The sequence below is a fragment of the Schistocerca gregaria genome, chromosome X (assembly GCF_023897955.1).
Source record: "Schistocerca gregaria isolate iqSchGreg1 chromosome X, iqSchGreg1.2, whole genome shotgun sequence".
Taxonomy (NCBI): Eukaryota; Metazoa; Arthropoda; class Insecta; order Orthoptera; family Acrididae; genus Schistocerca; species Schistocerca gregaria.
This window is the reverse complement of record NC_064931.1, coordinates 162603456-162616011: the sequence shown is the minus strand read 5'-3', so window position 1 is coordinate 162616011 and position 12556 is coordinate 162603456.

Sequence of the window (12556 nt, the reverse complement as noted above, 5' to 3'; positions counted from 1 at the left end):
GTATATTGAAGGTTTAAAGTAATATATTACACTAATGTGACAAAAGACATGGGATACATCCTAAAGTCGTGTCGGGCCTCCTTTTGTCCGACGTAGTGCAATAACTCGAAGTGGCACGAGTTCTACATGTCATGGAAGTGCTCTGCAGAAACATTCACCCGTGTAGTCTCTGTAGCCGACCATAACTGCGGAAGTGTTGTCAGTGAAGTATTTTGTGCACTAAATGACCTCTCCATTATCTTCGATAAATGTTCGACGGGATTCATGTGGGGCGATCTGGGAAGGCAGAACATTAGCTCGAATTTTAAGAATGTTCTTCAGACAACTGTGGCCAGGTACGTGACGCATAGTCATCCATAAAAATTGGGTAGTTGTTTGAGAACATGAAGTTCTTGAGCGGCTGCAAATAGTCTCCAAGTAGCAGTCGGACCAGTGAACACAGTCCACACCATTATGGAACCACTACCAGCTTGCACACTGCCTTGATGACAACTTGGGTCCACGGCTTCGTGGGATCTGCGCCACACTCAAAACCTACCATCAGCTCATAGGAACTGAAGTGGGGACTCATCAGACCGGGCCACCATTTTACAGTCGTTTAGAGTCGAACCGACATGGTGACGAACCAGGAGAGACGCTGCAGGTGATGTCTGGCAGTTAACAAAAGGCACTCAAGTCGGTCGTCTGTCTCCATAGCCCATTAAACGCCAAATTTCGCCGCACTGCCCTAACGGATACATTCGTCGTATGTGCCGTATTGGTTTCTGCAGTTAATTCGCCCAGTGTTACGAGTCTGTTAGCATTTACAACTCTAATCAAACGCCGCTGGTTTCGATCGTTAAGTGAAGGCTGTCGGCCAATGCACTGACCGTGATAAATGGTAATGCCAGAAATTTGGTATTTTCGACACACTCTTGGCACTGTGGACCTCGGAGTATTGATAGCCTAAAAATTTCCGAAATGAAATTTCCCAACAGACTAGCTCCAACTACACTCATGGCCAATAAACTTACTACACCACGAAGATGACATGCTACAGACGCGAAATTTAACCGACAGGAAAAAGATACTCTGATATGCAAATGACTACCTTTCATAGCATTCACACAAGGTTGGCGCCGGTGGCAACACCTACAATGGGCTGACGTGAGGAAAGTTTCCAATCGATTTCTCATACACAAACAGCATTTGACCAGCGTTACTTGGTGAAACGTCGTTATGATGCCTCGTGTAAAGAGGAGAAATGCGTTCCATCACATTTCCGACTTTGATAAAGCTCGGATTGTAGCCTTTCGCGATTGCAGTTTATCGTGTCGCGACATTGCTGATCGTGTTGGTCGAGTTCTAATGACTGTTAGCAGAATATGGAATAGATGGGTTGAGGAGGGTAATACGGAACGCCGTGCTGGATCCCAACGGTCTCGTATCACTAGCAGTCGAGATGACAGGCATCTTATCCGCATGGCTGTAACGGATCGTGCAGTTACATCTGGATCACTGAGTCAACAGATGGGGACGTTTGCAAGACAACAACCATCTGCACGAACAGTTCGACGACGTATGCAGCAGCATGGACTACCAGCTCGGAAACCATGGCAGAAGTTACCCTTGACGCTGCACCACAGGAGATATGACGTCGTAAATACCAAGATGCGTGGCAAAGTGCCCTCTTACATGACGTTTTAATCTGGCACTAATTTACTACAGGCTGTATTCCCAACACATTTGGCAGACATTATCCACATACATTACTTGACGTACATGGAAAATTACATCACTGTTTGTTGATCAGCCACCTCTGATTACACGTTTTCAATTGGTGAGAGATCTGGAGAATGTGCTGGCCAGCGCGGCAGTAGAACATTTTCTGTATCCAGAAAGGCCCGTACAGGACCTGCAACATGCATAGGCATTACCAAAGCCTTCTACACGAATAACAGGCAAACACTCATCCTAAACCTTAGCGTGTTAGTTGGTGACACCCATCAAATAACATAAGTAATTTCAGACATCCTAAGATACACCACATCCCAATATCTGATGAGATCACGCTATCCGTGAAAGTAACGGAAGTAAATGAAGTACTAGAAGGAGACACCGATCAGTCTAATACTGTTCAACATCATGACAACAGATACCACATCATTACGCACAACTCAGAAACACTCATACTCTATGTGGATGACGTGGTTAATATTGACAAGAAGGCAAAGGAGAGGGCTAAGCAGGATTACTTCTTGGGCGCTGGAAAATGACCTACGAATACCGACTGCAAAACTAAACAGATTATTCTCATGAAAAGTGGTAAAATCTCACCAAAAGACACATTGGTCTTTAAAAATAAACCACTAGAAATGGTACCAAAGTACCAACATTACAGAGTTATTCTACAGTACTAACATGGTTCAAAACTCATGTAAGAGAAGAAGAGACGGCAGCAATAAAATCATTATAAAAGAATTATGGCTGTGAAGACTGCTACATTCATTAATCTTAACCGACAGAATTCCTTTTCCGACTGTGTAGTCTTAATTTTTGTAATTTAAATAAAGCCTATTACTTGAACATACGAAACAGACGAGGCGAATAAGCCAGACTGAGGACAAAGCACTGAGTGCGAAAGATGGACTGTGAGGGCAGAATGGAATCCTTAAAGGTCTGTAAACACGTCATGAGGTTTTGGAACAATGCACTTTTCCCTTGTAGTATAATTTTTGTTTTCATTCACGTAGCACACATGCTTAGGAATAACCGAGCAAGTTATTTATATGGCTAAAGACTCGTTACGACTGCGAGAGACAGTTTATCTGTCACTCGCGGCATAAAAACTGTCGATATCATGTGAACCATTACCTGTACAATGGGCTGACTTACTTCTGATTTCGAATTAAGGGAAGTAGGATTGCAGTGGAACTGTAATAAGCAGCGTTGCTGTAAATTGTCATCTTGAATATGGAATTAAATTTGTATTATCATTTCTTTTCGTACAAGAGGATGATGTTTGTTTACTGGAATGTAACTAGGAAAATCGTTTATCGAAAATTATAAATACAAGAATCGCAAAATTATGTTTATACTTTGGTTATTTAACTTCTCCCTTGCCTGTGGCTCGGAACAATATTTGGTGTGTCGCAGGTTGTATCGATCCCTTAATCCTGGGAAATTAGTAGAGCCTGGACCATAGACGTTTGTTCTCTGTTTTAACAGATTAAATTCTGGACTTTATCGAAACATTCACAACTCGCACACTGATTCCTATGCTGCGCAGTGAGTACGTCACAGCACCCAAGACTGTTACCCCACGGCGTACGGGTGTGCCTCTAATTATTTTAAGAATTTTCAGAGTCGACGATCCCGGAATGCTGCAAAGCGACAAAGATTTTATTCCATGTACTAACACCGAGAATGTGCGTCAGTGTATGATTATGAACTACAACCTCTTATCATTTTGTTTTACGGTGTTGAGAACTCAACTAATAATTAATTTTGCACCGGAAGGTGTCTGAGACAATTGTGTGCAAATATTGGGGAACCAACTTCTCTCGCCAAAAAGTTTCAATTCAAGTAATGTTCGATCATAATAATTTAACTACAAATTTCAGGGGGAGGCAAGTTAAACTGGCGATCGTTTAGGCCAGGACTTTGCGTATAATATTTATGTGTATTGTTTCGTGCCTATACGGAACGAGTACTGCTGCCACGACACTGTTTGCAGACGACGCAGGTACGTCACACGTGAATTTCAGACCAGAAACTCGACCGAACACAACATATAAAGGCAGGACCTCTAACAAATTACACTACTGACCATTAAAATTGATTCACCAAGAAGAAATGCAGATGATAAACGGGTATTCATTGGACAAATGTGTTATGCTAGAACTGACATTTGCTTACTTTTCACGCAATTTTTGACCACAGATCCTGAGAAAAAAGTACCGAGAACAACCACCTCTGGCCGTAATAACGGCCTTGATACGCCTGTGCATTGAGTCAAACAAAGCTTGGATGGCGTGTACAGGTACAGCTGCCCATACAGCTTCAACACGATACTACAGTTATTCAAGAGTAGTGACTGGCGTATTGTGACGAGCCAGTTGCTCGGCCACCAACACCAGACGTATTCAGTTGGTGAGTGATCTGGAGAATGTGATTGCCAGGGCAACAGTCGAACATTTTCTGTATCCAGAAAGGCCCGTACAGGATCTGCAACATGCGGTCGTGCATTATCCTGCTGAAAGGTAGGGCTTCGCAGGCATCGAATGAAGGTTAGAGCCACGGGTCGTAACACATCTGTAATGTAACGTCCACTATTCAAGGTGCCACCACTGCGAACAAGAGGTTGCCGAGACGTGAACCAATGGCATCCCATACCATCACGCCGGGTGATACGTCAGTATGGCGATGACGAATAGACGCTCTTAATGTGCGTTCACCGCGATATCGCCAAACACGGATGCGACCATCATGACACTATAAACACAACCTGAATTCATCCGAAAAACACGCTTCCAATGTGCGTTCACCGCGATATCGCCAGACACGGATGCGACCATCATGACACTATAAACACAACCTGGATTCATCCGAAAAAATCACGTTTTGCCATTCGTGCAGCCAGGTTCGTCGTTGAGTACACCATCGCAGGCGCTCCTGTCTGTGATGCAGCGTCAACGGTAACCGCAGCCATGATCTTCTATCTGGTAGTCCATGCTGCTGCATACGTCGTCGAACTGTTCGTGCAGATGGTTGTTCTGTTGCAAACGTCCTTATCTGTTGACTCAGGGATCCAGACGTGACTACACGATCCGTTACAGCCATGCGGATAAGATGCCTGTCATCTCGACTGCTAGTGATACAAGACCGTTGGGTTCCAGGACGGCGTCCCGTATTACCCTCCTGAACTCACCAATTCCATGTTCTGCGAACAGTCATTGGAACTCGACCAACACGAGAGCAATGTCGCGATACGATAATCTGCAATCGCGGTAGGCTACAATCTGACGTTTATCAAAGTCGGAAACATGATGGTATGCATTTCTCCTCCGTACACGAGGCATCACAACAACGTTTCACCAGGCAACGCCGGTCAACTGCTGTTTGTGAGTGAGGACTAGGTTGGAAACTTTCCTCATGTCAGCACGTTGTAGGTGTCGCCACCGGCGCCAACATTGTGTGAATACTCGGAAAAGCTGATCATTTGCATATCACATCATCTTCTTCCTGTCGGTTAAATTTCGCGTCTGTAACACGTCATCTTCGTGGTGTAGCAATTTTAGTGGCCAGTAGTGTACTTGTACACATACGTGTGAAATATGTAAAATACGTGTGAAATATATGTGACCTGTGCGCGTGTGCGCAAAGCCCGAGTACAAATCTCCTCCTACACTCATTGACTGATTTCAACGACACTTGGTACACATATTAGTTACAATCTGGAAAAAAGTAATGAGTGGATAAGAATCAGAAACTTCCTATTGCGGCGTGGTTTATATCGTCGAGAGAGAAGGGGTAGAAAGAAGATGGGCACACGGACACAGATAAGGCGAGAGGAAGATGAACAGAGAGTGTGGGGACGAGTAAATTGACACAAGGCGTGAGTTAGAGGAGGTGGATGAGAGGAGGAGTGGTGGAGATGGTCGGATTGGTGAAGAGAGGGAGAAGAAGATGATTGGGTGGTAGAAGATTGGAATAAATACATACATGGACAATGCCAGGTACTCAGATACTTAACGACAATATTGGAAAAAAGTTGTTAATTAATTAATTTTATTAAGACAGAGAGGGAGAAGAAGATGATTGGGTGGTAGAAGATTGGAATAAATACATACATGGACAATGCCAGGTACTCAGCTACTTAACGGCAATGTTGGAAAAAAGTTGTTAATTAATTTTATTTATTAATTATTGTTGTTTATTAATTATTGTGCCGGCCGCGGGGTCTAGCGGTTCTAGGCGCTCAGTTCGGTACCGCGCGACTGCTACGGTCGCAGGTTCGAATCCTGCCTCGGGCATGGATGTGTGTGATGTCCTTAGGTTAGTTAGGTTTAGGTATTTCTAAGTTCTAGGGGACTGATGACCACAGATTTTAAGTCCCATAGTGTTCAAAGCCATTTGAGCCATTTTTTAATTTTTGTTTATTAATTATTAGTTAATGTTGTTTATTAATGTGTAGTAATGAAATTTCGGCAATACATTTGTCGAGGTAATTTATATGTGGTTACCATTGCAAGATCATAGGTTAATGTAAGCACGAGATAAGATATTGCAAATTTGGAACAATTAGTGTAACCAAGAGAATGTAGAATGGTAACGTACAAACGTGCATGCATTGTATTGTGAAGGTTCTGGGTGTCAGTGGGATGTAGTTCCATGGCTGTTACCCTTGTTCTGCCAATACAGGGAGAGTTATATCCAGTTGTGGAAGACGCTAAAGAAGTCGTGCGATGATGTCCCACAAGTGCTCGACTGGTGACGTAGATGGTGATCAAACCGTTGAAGGTAACATATCGGCACTCTGTAGAGCATGTTGGATTACAACAGTGGTATGCGGGCGAACGTTATCCTGTGGGGTAACACCCCCTGTAATACTGTTCGTGAATGGCAACACAACAAGTCGAACCACCGGAATGATGTCCAGATTTGCAGTCGGGGTGTGTGGGACAATCATGAGAGAGTTCCTGTTATCCTACGAGATCTTACCGCTGATGGTGACTTCAGGTGTAGGTCCAGTGTGTCTAGAACACAGACAAGTTTGTTGCAGGCTCTCAAGTGGCCTCCTTCTAAAAAACAGACAGGCACCATTGGGAGCGAGGCCCTCCTATGAACTCTCGCTAAGCTGAAGAGCACAAGGTGCTGTAACTAGCCTACCACAGCCAGCTGAGGGTATTAAATAACAATCAAGAGAACAATCATCTGCAGCTTCCGCCTCCAAGGCTTTTACTATTTTTTTTTGTTTTTGTTTTGAATCATCAGTCTTCTGACTGGTTTGATGCAGAACGCTACGAGTTCCTCTCCAATGCCAGTTTCTTCATCCCAAAGCAACACTTGCAACCTCCGTCCTCAGTTATCTGCTATATGTATACCCATCTCTGTCTTCCTCTAAAGTTTTTTGTTTTCTACAGCCCCCTCGAGTAGCTTGGAAGTCGTTGCCAGATGTCTTAACATATGCCCTATCATCTTGCCTCTTCAGCTTCTCAGCGTTTTCCACATATTCCTTTCCTCTCCGATTCTGCACAGACCCTCCTAATTCCTCACTGCCCGCATCTCGTGGTCGTGCCGTAGCGTTCACGCTGCCCGCGCCCTGGTTCTCGGGTTCGATTCCCGGGGGGTCAGGGATTATCTCTGCCTCGTGAGGGCTGGATGTGTTGTGTGTAGTCCTTAGGTTAGTTAGGTTTAAGTAGTTTTAAGTACTAGGGGACAGATGACCGTAGATGTTAATTCCCATAGTGCTCAGAGCCATTTGACCATTTTTTTGAATTCCTCACTTGATAAGTCCACCTAATATTCAACATTCGTCTGTAGTACCATATCTCAAATACTTCGATTCTCTTCTGTTGCGCTTTCCCCACGGCCATCTTTCACTATCATACAACAGTGTGCTCCAAACGTACATTCTCAATCCATATTCTGCATTCATTAAACTGTCCATTCCATTCAGCAGATAATGTAACTCTTCTTCACTTTCACTCAGGATAGCAATGTCATCAGTGAAGCGTATCACTGATACGGTTTCACCTTGAATTTTAATTCCACTCTTGAAGCTTTCTTTTATTTCCACCATTGCTTTTTCGATGTACAGATTGAACAGTAAGGGCGAAACACTACATCCCTGTCTCACACTCTGAGCACCCCGTTCTTGGTCATCCACTCTTATTCTTCCCTCTTGGCTCATGTATATATTGTACATTACCCGTGTCTCTCTATAGGCTACCGTCATTTTTCTCAGAATTTCGAGCATCTTGCACCATTTTACATTACCGAACGCTTTTTCCAGGCCTCAGATCCTATGAATGTGTCTTGATTTTTCTTTAGTCTTGCTTCCATTATTATTAACCGCAACAACCGAATTGCCTCTCTGGTGCCTTTATCTTACCTGAAGCCAAACCGTTCGTCATCTAACACACGCTCAGTTTTCTTTTCCATTCTTGTGTATATTATTCTTGTCAGCAACTTGGATGCATGACCTGTTAAGCTGATTGTGTGATAATTCTCGCACTTGTCAGTTCTTGCAGTCGTCGCAGTCGTGTGGATGATATTTTTTCGAAAGTCAGATGGTATGTTGCCAGACTCATACATTCTGCACACCAACGTCAATAGTCGTTTTGTTGCCATTTGCCCCAATGAGTTTAGAAATTCTGTTGGAATATTATCTGTCCCATCTGCCTTATATGATCTTAAGTCCTGAAAAGCTCTCTTAAATGCTGGTTCTAATACTGCATCTTCTTGATATTCTAAATCTACTCATTTTTCTTGTTTTATCACATCAGACAAATCTTCCCATCGTACAGGCCTTCAGTGTACTCTTTCCATCATTCCACTCTCTCCTCTGCATTTAACAAAGGAATTACGTTTCCACTCTTAGTGTTACCACCCTTCCTTCCAAATTCACCGAAGTTTGTTTCTTCGCTGATACCTTCTTTGTATCTATGTGTTTCTTTCCAGCTTCTGTGATTGCCCTTTTTAGAGATGTCAATTCCTCTTTAACTGTACTGCCTATTAAATTACTCCTTATTTCTGTATCTATAGACTTAGAGATCTTCATGTGTATCCGTCATTCCTTAGTACTTCTGTATACCACTTCGTTGCATTTTGATTCTTCCTGACTAATCTCTTAAACTTCAGCCTGCTCTCCATAACTACTACATTGTGATATGAGTCAATATCTGCTTCTGGGTATGCCTAACAATCCAGAATCTGATTTCGAAATCTCTGTCTGAACGTGATGTAATCTAACCGAAATCTTCCCTTATTTTAAGACCTTTTCTAATTATACCTCTTCGTCTTGTGATTCTTGAACATACTGTTCGCTATTACTTGCTCAAATGTACTACAGAACTCAGTTAGTCTTTCTCCTCTCTCATTCCTTGTCCCAAGCCCATATTGTCCTGTAACCTTTTCTTCTACTCCTTCCTCTACAGCTATATTCCAGCCCCTGTTACTATTTGAACTTCATCTCCCTTTGCGTATTGTATTACCCTTTCAATATCCTCATTTACTTACTCTATCTCTTCATCTGCAGCTTGCGGCGTCGGTATGTATACCCGAACTATCGTTGTCGGTGCTGGTTTTCTTTCGTTTTTGATAAGAACACCTCTATCACTGAGCTGTTCACAGTAACACAGTCTCTGCCCTACCTTCATAACGAACCCTACTCCCATTATGTACACTCAATTCTTAGGTATGGCATTCTTCTTTGGGGAACAAATGCACAAAATATGAAAACAACCTCGTGATGACTGGGTGTTGTGTGATGTCCTTAGGTTAGTTAGGTTTAATTAGTTCTAAGTTCTAGGAGACTGATGACCATAAATGTTAAGTCTCATAGTGCTCAGAGCCATTTTTATGAAAACAATTTTCAAAGTCCAGAAAAGAGCCATAAGAATAATAACCAAAAATAGTAGTCACTCATATTGTAAAAATTTGTTCAAAACACTGGAGATTTTAACTGCTCCTTGTGAATTCATTTACCAGTCAGTTATACACATCAGAAATAACATTGGTAATTACTGCACAAACAGCTCTCACCATGAACACGCAACATGAGATATACTCAACTTACATTTACAAAGAAAAAATAAACATACAACTCAAAACAGCATAAAACTGTTTAACAAATTACCAAAAGGTATTAAAGAAATAGCAAAAATATACTGATTTAAAAAAGCAGCTAAAAAGGACCTGTTATGCAATACATTTTATACATTGAAGGATTACTTAGATATATGGATTTGAAAATAAAATGTTGTGCAAATAAATAATAATTATAGAAGTGATTATAAAATATCCTACATTCCACATAACACCTTCACTTTATGTTTTTCTTTCCTTCTTTTTTTCCTTTCTAGAATACTTACCCCCAAGCTATGCATAGCACAATACTAACACCTCTTCCTCTTTCTGAGGTCAACATCACACTCATCTCTCCGTCTAATAGGCGATGCTTATGCATGGTTGTTTACAACTTTGGGCGGGTGTAGTGACATCTCTGAACATTTAAGGGGACTGTGTTTGTGATACGATATCTACGGTCAAGGATTCTGGGAACTGGGGTGATGCAAAACGTTTTTTTGTGCGTGTGTTATTGAAGATGCACAACCGCATCCTAACTGTCCAAAAACATCTTCCTACGAACATTACCCAGCGTGCGTTTTACATGGTCCATAATCATCAGCCGGATATTCGTCACAACAGCCCCTATCTACATCGTCCTCTTGTGATGGAACAGACCGTTGTGAAAAAAACTATCCCACTCCATCTAGTTCTTCTTCTTCTTCACAGTCTGCGCCTGAAGACGACAGTATTGATAATTGTGTTATATCACCACTACTTACTTGTTTTGGTGAATCATCAGGTTAATACCTTAATGAGATTATCAGTTTCTCTTCAGTTCCTATGCATTTTCACATTTCTGGGTCTGTACCTTTCATGCTGTCTCCAATTTTCTTTAGTATTTCATCAAACGTTTTTAAAGAAATTCCAGTGAAATTGAGGAATTTAACTTCGTGTTCACGAATTTCACAAAAAAAGTAACAAACATTCCGTTTGTAGATCGGGATTGCAACATAGGATGCACCCAATCGCTTTTGTTCTTTCGTTGTACATCTATATCTACATTTACACAATCAAGCCACCCAACGGTGTGTAGCGGAGGGCACTTAACGTGCCACTGTCATTACGTCCCTCGCCTGTTCCAGTCGCGTATGGTTCGAGGGAAGAACGACTGCCGGAAAGCCTCCGTGCGCTCTCGAGCCTCTGTAAGTTCACATTCGTAATTTCCACGGGAGGTATAAATAGAGAGAAGCAATATTCAATTTGCCGGATATAGACTGGGACACTCAAACGTTCATAACGGGTGGCAGGGACAAAGAGTCCAGTGAAATTTTTTAAGTGCTTTATCTGAAAACTACCTCGAGCAGTTAACAGAGAACCGAGTCGTGGCGATAACATATTAGACCTTCTGGTGACAAACAGATCCAAGCTATTTGAAACAATTAACGCAGAACAGGGAATCAGCGATCATAAAGCGGTTACTGCATCGATGATTTCAGCCGTAAATAGAAATATTAAAGAAGAAGTAGAAAGATTTTACAGTTTAGCAAAAGTAACAAAAAGCACATTTCAGATTACCTGATGGGTCAACACAAAAGTTTTGTCTCAAGTACAGATAGTGTTGAAGATCAGTGGACAAAGTTCAAAACCATCGTACAATATGTCTTAGATGAGTATGTGCCAAGCAAGATCGTAAGAGATGGAAAAGAGCCACCGTGGTACAAACACCGAGTTAGAAAACTGCTGCAGAAGCAAAGGGAACTTCACAGCAGACAAACAAAAATTACGCGAAGCGAAATGTAGCGCGAGGAGGGCTGTGCGAGAGGCGTTCAATGAATTACAAAGTAAAGTTCTATGTACTGACTTGGCAGAAAATCCTAAGAAATTTTGGTGTTATGTCAAAGCGGTAGGTGGATCAAAACAAAATGTCCAGACACTCTGTGACCAAAATGGTACTGAAACAGAGGATGACAGACTAAAGGCCGAAACACTAAATGTCTTCTTCCAAAGCTGTTTCACAGAGGAAGACTGCACCGTAGTTCCTTCTCTAGATTGTCGCACAGATGACAAAATGGTAGATATCGAAATAGACGACAGGGGGATAGAGAATCAATTAAAATCGCTCAAAAGCGGAAAGGCCGCTGGACCTGATGGAATACCAGTTCTATTTTACACAGAGTACGCGAAGCAACTTGCCCCCCTTCTTGCAGCGGTGTACCGTAGGTCTCTAGAAGAGAGTAGCGTTCCAAAGGATGGGAAAAGGGCACAGGTCATCCCCGTTTACAAGAAGGGACGTCGAACAGATGTGCAGAACTATAGATATATAACTCTAACGTCTATCAGTTGTAGAATTTTGGAACACGTAGTTTGTTCGAGTATATTGACTTTTTTGGAGACTAGAAATCTACTCTGTAGGAATGAGCATGGGTTTCGAAAAAGACGATCGTGTGAAACCCAGCTCGCGCTGTTCGTCCACGAGACTCAGAGGACCACAGACACGGGTTCCCAGGTAGAGCTTATGGGCTATCAGACCAATTGTGTGATTGGATTGAAGAGTTCCTAGAGAAGAGCATGTCATTCTCAATGGAGAGAAGTCTTCCGAAGTAAGACTGATTTCAGGTGTGCCGCAGGGGAGTGTCGTAGGACCTTTGCTATTCACAATATGACATCGAAAGTTCACTGAGGCTTTTTGCGGATGGTGCTGTGGTATATCGAGAGGTTGTAACAATGGAAAATTGTACTGAAATGCAGGAGAATCTGCAGCCAATTGAGGCATGGTGCAGGG